Genomic DNA, 9,518 nt, shown 5'->3' on the forward strand with positions numbered 1-9,518 from the left:
ATCTATATAAATAGGAATGCATTGAACAGCCATCATCCAGGACACTACCAAAAAAAAAAAAAAAAAGACCATTTAAGTAGTTAGGGATAATTGGCAGAAAGGGTATTCTGAGCCACTGGCACTTGTTTGTCTCTGTACAGTCATGGTCCAAAATTTTCTGCCAGTGCAAATAGGAGCATTACACAAAATGGTCTCTTCATGCTGCGTGTCTGCACAGCATTACTTTTGTCATGGACAATGACTTTAATCATTGAACCAGACACAGAACAGCCTGCGGTGTTCCTGCCCTTAAGAAATGCCCTTCCTAGGAAGAAAAAGTCATCACCTCTAGGTGGTTTGATTATTTTTTACCCACCAAATTCAGCCAGATAGATAAATTAATATAGCACAGATTTCTCCAATGTCTGTAACAAAAAATATTTGCAATTGAAAAATTGTATTTTAAAACATGCTTAAAGGTCTAGAGACTGATGCAAATCTTCCATTCATGTTTGAGACAATGCACAATATATTCTTTATTTTCTAGAAGGAATATTTTTGGTAAAGCAAAATACAGAGTGTGGACAATAGCTTTTGTTCTTTTAGTCCATGCCAAATGTGAAGCCGTAAGTCACATGCCAGATGGCTGCTGCAGAAGTGAAATGTCAGAAATTTTCTTCATGAGAAACCCTGGGACAGAGTGCAGTTGTTATGTGTGACCACCAGAAGCCTAACTTCACAGAGGTCACCTTATCAGAACAGAAGAGAGTGAAACAACTTTCATCCCAAAGAAAATCTCATGTGAGGAAAGTTATTATCATTTCTGAAGACACCGTGTCAAACACAATATTATTATTGCTTGAATTCTTGAAAATTTTCCCTGCTGTGAGGGTTACTGGGCAATTGCTAGACAGCTCACAGATTCTGTCATTAAAAATATCCCCAAAATGTTGTTCCCATCTATTCTAAATGCTATTTCTGTTCCTGAGATTCATAGCTTATGCTTCCTTGAACTAGTTTGGAGAAAAACATTGTCCCAAAGTTGTGTTTCAGTTTTGAATTGTAAGTAGTGAAGCTGCTCTTTGGGTGAGAACAGGGGCATTCATGGGCAGGAAGAGAAGGTTGAGCTGGTCTGCAGCCCTGGGCACTGTGTTATCCCGGACACAGATTTCCATAGAAAAGGAAGAGACCACTCTAATCAGGTTCTGTAAGCTGGATAGGACACCAGGGGAAAGCACAGTGTCACATCCCCTACTGAATTAATTGGAGACTGCTACAAGGTGGGATAACTTGGCGTTTTCTGCATTTTCTACATTCTGGACAGAAAAAAAATTAACAGAACATTGCATTAAGCCATATTTTAGAGCTCTGCCAGGGTCTGGGAATCAGTCCAGGTACATGAGCCTTGAAATCTGCTCTTTCACATTGTATAACAAGGAGAAAAAACTTCTCTCATATTGGACTTTCATTCAGTAATCCAGAAGTTTTCTATGATGTGTTTGTGCTATAAATAACTGCTTCTCTCTGAAACAAAAGATAATCTTTGTGCTTTGCCTTTGTCATAAGCTCTCTCCATGTAACTTCCTTTCATCTACGCTTATATTAGAAGGGGACAAGGGCCTTTACAGACCTGGATTTAGTTCTAACTTTGCAAACAGTGTACTGGAGATGAGATCATAGGGATTGGCTAGGCCACTGGAAGCAGATATGGTATTTTTCTATCTCAGTCATGCTGGGATACTTGTGTCAGTGACAGACATTGACAGCCAGCGGTGCAGAGGAAGTTAATCTTAAATTACAGTTTATGCCATTCCTCTGACATGTAGCACTCCTCTCTCTGGTGTTAACTACATGCATATTCATTGCTACCTGAGCCTTCAGTGCTTTTCTAAGCCTAGATCTTAAGAATGAAGCCCTGGTAAATTTGGAAATGTCAGACTACATTTGTTCCTTTGTATGTCTGAAGATGGAAACCATGCTGTTGCTGCAAGAAGTTGTCCTGCCCTAGATCACACATCCCTGTTGACTCCTCTGTGTTAGCATTCATGATGGTGCCGCCATGTGGTGAGCTGGACCAGATCACTGATCTGGTTAAAAAGGATCCAGAGAGGAAAGCAAGCTGATTCACTGGCTTTACACTGGCACTGCCACAGCTGGGGTGAAGAGGTGCAGAAACACAAAACAGAAGGGGGAGAGGAAAGACGACATTTTCAGTTGCCTTGTAGTCTTTGACTGGCTTATACTGGTCATGAACCTGCATCCTGAGTCTCAACATGTTGTCTGTAGCCCAGTTGTGAACTGAGTTAGTTCTCTAAAAACTCTTGCTAAATGATAGGACAAGACAAGACACTCCCAATGTATAATAGGAGGGTCTAGTTGTTAATCACCAGCATAGACTTATTTGCAAAGAAGATGTTGCAAATCTTTTATAATTTCTTTACACCAATATGAAAGAAAACCTTGCCAATGATGTCTTCATGTCGATTGAAAGATTTGATTGTAAAGTGATATAATAAAATGATTATAAAAGAAATGCTTTACAGAACTTTGTGTGTCACTTAAATTAACGTCTTGCCAAGGGGCCAAGATTGTAATTTTGTTTCAGCCTACATTTCTTTCAAGATATACATTGCATTACACTAGATGTGTTACACTAGATGTGTGACTTTGTTGTCATTATTCATAATTTACATACACAGTAGTGTCCAAGCCATTTATTGGTTTAGAAGTATTGTCAAAATGAGTTACTCTTTGATTACTGATGTTGCTAGTGGAATTATTCAGTTACTAGATTAAATTGATAGAAAGTTCATTATTTGACAGAAAATATATGAGAATCTTTATCACTGCTGTGTCTGTCAAGCACTGCCGTAACCCATCACTGTAACCCATTCTGGTTTTGGGCAAAGACTGTTAGAGGAGAGAAACAATAGTTGCAAGTTTTCCCAATTTTTTAGAATCCATTTTCCATATGTTTAAATTCCTATTTCTGTCAAAACATATACCACTTCTTAAAAAGTTATTGCTTCCTTCAAGAAGAATGTAACTCCTGAGACATCATGCATTCCTCATATTTATTGGATGCAGAGGAACAAGGAAGGGAGTGTTTTCTTTGTGGGAGTGTTTCCTTTGTGAGCATGGGATCTGAAGACTGAAATAAGTCTTGGTATGACTCATTGTTTCTCTTGTACTGCCATATTCAAGTTCAATTTAAAGCCTGTTTGATCCCTGGTTAAATCCAGTCATGAAAGGTTTGTTCCTCTGTAATCAAGACTTGATTCATTTGTCCTTACATTCCACTTGACTTGATGTTTTGGAAATGTGATACCACTTCAGATTGGAATCTGAGACTGGGTTTAGGGTTTTAATGTGACTTATTCCATCTGATTTAAATAACTAATAATTTTTCTTGAGATGCTACCCCATACTCTGCCACCAATATGTATTCTTAGGTTATTTCCTCATCAATCTATCAGTATGAGCAATATTTTTTCTTGGGTTTTAAGGCATTCTCTCATTCATTTGCGAAGCAGTAATGTCTAGAGATGTGTCAAATCAGATTTTTATCTTTGGTTTGCAGTAAAAAGCAATTGACCCTTTCCAAGAGGCATCTCAGACCAGATGCAGAGATATTTTAGGTGTATTGATCTCATGGGAATTCAGGAGTATAAAAAGTAAATATATTAGATCATTTTGTTAAAAAAATCTAAACTGATCATAGCACAGTTAAATGTTGCCCTTTTTTTCCAGGATATACCAGCAACAACATTCCCATCTACACACTTCTCTTTCTGCAAGAGATTGTTCCCACCCACTTCTTTCATGTCCTCTTCTATCCATTTGTTCATTCTTCAGCAGTGCCTGACACAGATGCAAGTCAATTTTCAAATGTCTCTTATCCTCTAGACTGGATTATGTCTTTAAATCTCTGAAAAAAATATCCCCTGATTTGTCCTATGTCTTAGTTCTTATTTTATCTCCTCCAAAAGAATTCCTCATCCTGCTGTGTTACACTCCTTCACCGTACCTCTTCCACCTCCACCCTACCCTTCATTTCAATCTCTCTTTCCATCACAGGAGTAGAACTTGGGGTTGTCTACACAGCTGGGCAGAGAAAGGAGCTTGTTTTGCCCATGTTCTTAGATGACTAAATAAAATACAGTTCTCCTCTGAAAGCCATACACCAGGTTCATTCAGCACTGAGCCTGCACTGGTAATCTCAGCAACTCTACAAGGTTCACTAGCTGTGTATAGCTGTGACCATCTCAAAGCTTCAACTAAGGTAGGGAAGGACAAAATTTGCTTCCTCGAGAATCTAAGGCTGGACCATTAATGGAAAGGAAGAATTAAAGAGGAAAGAGAATCTTCAGAAGCAGGGAGGTAGAAGATAGATTGGAGAAATCTGAGTTTGCTGCTCCATGGAAGGATAAAGAAAATGCTAACAGCAGTAGCTGAGAGAGCACATTCCCCACTGAACAGTATCTGTCCCACATGTAGCATGTCATTCGTCCCACATGTTACAGCCACAGTCTTAGCAGCCCCCAGTCCAAATCCCCAAGGCTCTGGTACTCTCAGAATAGGCTGGAAAGTGATGGCCATAGATTACCAAAAACAATCCACTGTCTCACATGGCTTGCTTAGTGCGCTTTGCCTGGATCCTTCTGCTTGCTATCGTGGACATCAGTATCAAAACTGTCATCCATCCAGCATGGAGGATAGATGGTAGAGTTCATGCCTGCCCACACCACAGTATTCTTGACAGTCAAACCTGGGATTTGCAATACAGCAGCAGAAGGATTAAATTGCTGGGGTTTTATCTTACAAAGTTGAAAAATGCAAGGCAAACTGCAGTTTCACATGCCACAGTGACAGGAGAGCAATTAAACCCTGTTGAAGCTGTGTTTTGCCATTATCTGTTACAAGTCCTGTGTTGAGAAATGATCTACAGCAGAGCAGCAGTAGCTATGGCAGACAACTAAAATGGTACTGATAGCATCATACTCTCTCTTCCTATATTGCTGCTCTTTAACAAACCTAACATATCTCTTTACCTGACTAGAGGAGTCAGTTATTGCTGATGCAAGTTGGCCCAACTCCATTAGTTCCAAGGGTATTTTTGGCCCTTCAACAGTACAGAAATCGGTTCATGAAATTTATATTCAGATTTTGGCTCATACGTTTTTGTCAATGTATCCTTGCTCTCACTATCCCCTTAAAGAAGTTGGTATATATAGTGCAGGTATTTTTAAACTAACTAGATACAAATTAAGGTAATTTAAACACATATGCCTTTTATAAGTTTTATGAAATAAAGTTACATGTTTCATGGTAGTCCCGACTCTAAAATTGAGTAGAAAAATTTAAACAACAAATTTCAGCTAATGACATTGCTGTGAGATAAAAATAATAATTTATTATGTGAGTTTTGTTATGCTGTTTTTTGAAGTAATATGTTAAGTCCCTCTGCTAGCTAGTTAGATTTCTTGATCTCCATCTTATTTGGCTCAGTAAGATTATATTATACTTTATGTCTGGATTTTAAAGGCACAAAACTTTTTTGGTGAAAAACAATGAAAAACTGACACTAACAATTTACATTTCTGTTATCATGGTCTGAATTCCCTTCAGCCATATTCAGCCAAGAATTCAGCCTCTGGAAGTACTCCCCTGCTCTCCCACAGCATGCCCGGGGAAATCAAAGGGACCGAGAGCCAGTAAGTGAAACATTTAGGAATCTGATATCTAACTGGTGACTCCCATAACACCACAGTTTCTTTGGTATTTTGTTATTAAGCAGGTGTTTTTGAAGAAGAACGTAAGACCAACAGTGAAATTGGTTTTTATTTTTCTAGTTTTATTTCTTACAGTTCCTACTGTTTCTGTGTCTGATACTTATGAATGCCAGAAAATATACTCTCAAGCAAACACCTTTGAGGAACATCACAAGATTCAAAAGGAGGAAAAGCCTCACAGAAAAAGACATCTCGTGTTAGTCTGCATAATTCTGTATGATGTATAGCACTAAATACTGTGCAGGTTTCATTTTGTAGATGCCAGCAGTACACCTCTGCATGTCTGCTCTTTGGGACAACATTGCCAGAACCTGTTTCTCTGGCTACCTGGTTCTTGCATTTGCTCTCTAAAAACTATTTGCATTTGAGTAGCCTTTTACACTTTCTCTCCAGGTTTAGGGTTGGGTTCATAAGGTGAAAACCACACTAGAAATATCCTCTTTGGGTTATATATTTTCCTAAAATTATGTGGCATTGCTTTGTTCCTTTTGAACAAGTTAGAAACTGACTTATCTAGGGATATCACAGAGGGATGGATAAGCAATTAGCTTAAATTGGGGTAATTATTTAATTATAAAGTAAGAGCTAAAATTATGAGAAAAAGTTTTCCTTTCAAATAGAGAAATGCTTTTACAGCTCTGCACTTCAACTTTCTTATCCCCAAATAATGGATGTAAACTCATGCCTTGCTAAGAAAAATATTAAGAAATAATTTCAGAGTTTTAGGCCACATTCCACTACTGATGTGGCAAGACTGCAAAAGCTCACATCACCCTTCCTTTCCATCCAAAAGATTGACACAGAGGCTTATCTGGTCCCCAAAGGAGAAAGAAAAAAAAACACACTGGTGACACTGTTCTGCACTGTTCTGCACTGTTCTGCAACCAGATTTTCAGCCTCTGTCTGTGTTAATGAAATCTCTCCAGCTGTCGAAATTATCTAGTTGGAACCTAGTTTTGGGTGGGTTTCACTTCTGTCCCAAGAAGTCAATTGAATGGTGCGTTTAGCTAGTGAAATAATGAGACATCTCCTACCTACCATCCTTATTTCTGACCTTTTCTTTCCCGAGACATGTTTTAACTCCAGAACTAGTAAGCAGCGTTATTTATACACTCTCCCTGTAGGTGATACAGGCAATCATGGCTGCTCACAACAAGTTTCTTCCTGTTGAGTGTGCTCAGACATTAAGTTCCCAGACAAGAATCTCCTGAGATGCTGCTGTCTGGATTCCCAGCTCTTGTTTCTCATGACAGTATCATCAGCATCATCAGTTGTAACCCAACTCATCTAACAAGAGCATGCATATATATATATATATATATATATATATATATATATAGTGTATTATACTGCATGATGGCTCTGTGGGGTTGTTTTGTGACTCACAATGTTAGAAAAAGAGTGTGCTGTAATAGAGATGGAACAGCATAAGCACTAGGCAGCTCTCAAAGCCCTCGCTTCTCAAGGGTTAGGTTGTGGTATACAAAAAAGAGAAACTCAGTTCGACAGTCCTGGAAAAAGTATGCAGAAACGAACACAAGGAGGCCTATGTTACTTGAAGCTTCTTAGTAATGTGGGAGGTGTTTTTAATGTGAGTTGACTGAACATAAAGCAAGGCAATTTAAGGATATTTTCTTTACAGCTTTCTCTGACGTCTTTGGAAAATCACATAATGCCAAGCTATTTTCTTCTGAAACAGAAATATCTCCTTAAGTGTAGAGAGTGAATCAAATAAAATACAGCTTTCCAACATCTGAGTTTTGGAAAGCCACAGGATAAAAGGAACTTCCACATTATTTGCAAAAGTAGTTTCTGTAACTTTTTCATTCCTCCTTCTAGTCCAGCATGGTATATTCCTAATGAATACCACAAACCAGGCCTGGGCTAATTTAAGAGTCAGCACATGGCTTCTCCAGTGACACTTTATCTCACCCATCTAAATGGTATTTGAGGACATTTTCTTAGTCTGACAGCCACACTGCAACCCAGTCAAAATTTCAGTTCAGACTGGTAAGCCAGTCAGCCTGAGGTTCTGGACCCCTCCACCATTCACACTCATGTTAGCTCCATGGGGCTTGTGCAGTGGGAACTAAACTTTTTGAAAGGAACACAGGGATGCTCTGCCCCCAGTGAGAAGCTCATGCATGATAAAAACAATGGTGTTATGAACATCCTGCAACCAAGCTCCCGGTCAATGTAACACATCCCAACAACATCAACTTTGGAGGTACTGCTTGTACAGGGCAGAACATGGTGATATCTGGGAGATGGGGGATGCTGTTTAGAAATATGGCAATACCAGTAATGAAGGAAGGCAAAAAAACCTGCTATAAGGCTAGAGTAAAAAGGCAGAGGCTCCCTTACTGCAGTATAGTACTATCTATTGGCAGTAATGGTTGGACTAGACGATCTTCACGGTCTTTTCCAACCTAGATGATTCTGTGATTCTGTATAGCTGTGGCCATTATTTACCTTTTCTGTGACTGCCTCTCTTCATATTTGTGACTGATGCACAATTTGTGCATCAGTCAATTTGTGACTGAGAAAGAGTTTATAAAATAAAAGTAAGAGAGGAAATGAATTCCATGATTTTTCATTTCTAAATTACAAATGCAAAATGCTACATGGGAACAGAACAGTTTAAAATGGCTGATCTAATCTCATGGTATTAGGAATGAACCTCTCTATCAGGAATACAGAGACTAAGGCACAGCTCTGTGAAAGCACCGAGACTGAAGCAGAGAAAGACAGACATCTGATGGGTATAGGACTATGGCTTTATTCTGACTCACCACACATATATTTTCTCACCACGTATAATGGAACTTAAAATACAAATAAATATGCTAACCTGTGGTATCAATAATACGTATTATCATGACATAGAAAGTAACATGTATTGTCCATTAAAAAATAAAATTGTTATAGTTTAACGGCACAAGGTAAAGAAATCTTTATTTATAAAGAAGTGACATCAGCTCTTAAATGAAAAATACAATACATTTCTGCACAGGTTCCATATCCTCTTCCTCTAGCCATATAAAAGCTAGGTGCCTAGTGTAGGCTTGCTGTATGGGCTTCTGCACTATCTTGTTGACATAAACAAGTAGGATAACTTGTTCTCTGAACATATGTTTCAGAATGAAGTAAACTGCTCTCTTGAGATGCCAGTCTCACACTGAACTAAAGACATTCAACTTTGCCCAGATATCTAAGATGGTTGGGGTTAGATGACATAAACTCCATTTTAAGTGCACACAAATTCTAGTGAAGTACAAGCATTTTAATGTATTATCTACCTTGTTTTATAGTTCTGTACTATGTTCCTTGAATCCCACACCCTTATCTCTAAGAAATCGTTATTTTCATTCATAATGTGTGAGACATGGAGAATTTGTTCTGTATTTATGCTGTGCATAGGAGGCAATCTTCTAAAACCAGCAAAAAATAAAATATTTTTTTTTACATATTCTACTGTAGTAGTATTATAACACTGAAGACTCCACATCACTTCTTAAACTTGAAAGTATTAGCTGTATTGTTTGGAGAAAGCCCAGGTGGACAACAGTAGCAACTTTCTTTGTAGTCTGTCTGGTGGATTTTATAGTAGCTCTTCTCTGGCCTGGGGAAGCACTCTAGTGACTAGCTGGCAGAACAATAATAATTGACAGCAGTACACCACTGTGATGGTTTGACTTTGGCTAAATGCCAGGTATCCACCAAGTCACTCTATCACTTCCCCCCCCC

The sequence above is a fragment of the Athene cunicularia genome (genome assembly GCF_003259725.1).
Source record: "Athene cunicularia isolate RWA chromosome 1 unlocalized genomic scaffold, athCun1 chr1_part1, whole genome shotgun sequence".
NCBI lineage: Eukaryota > Metazoa > Chordata > Aves > Strigiformes > Strigidae > Athene > Athene cunicularia.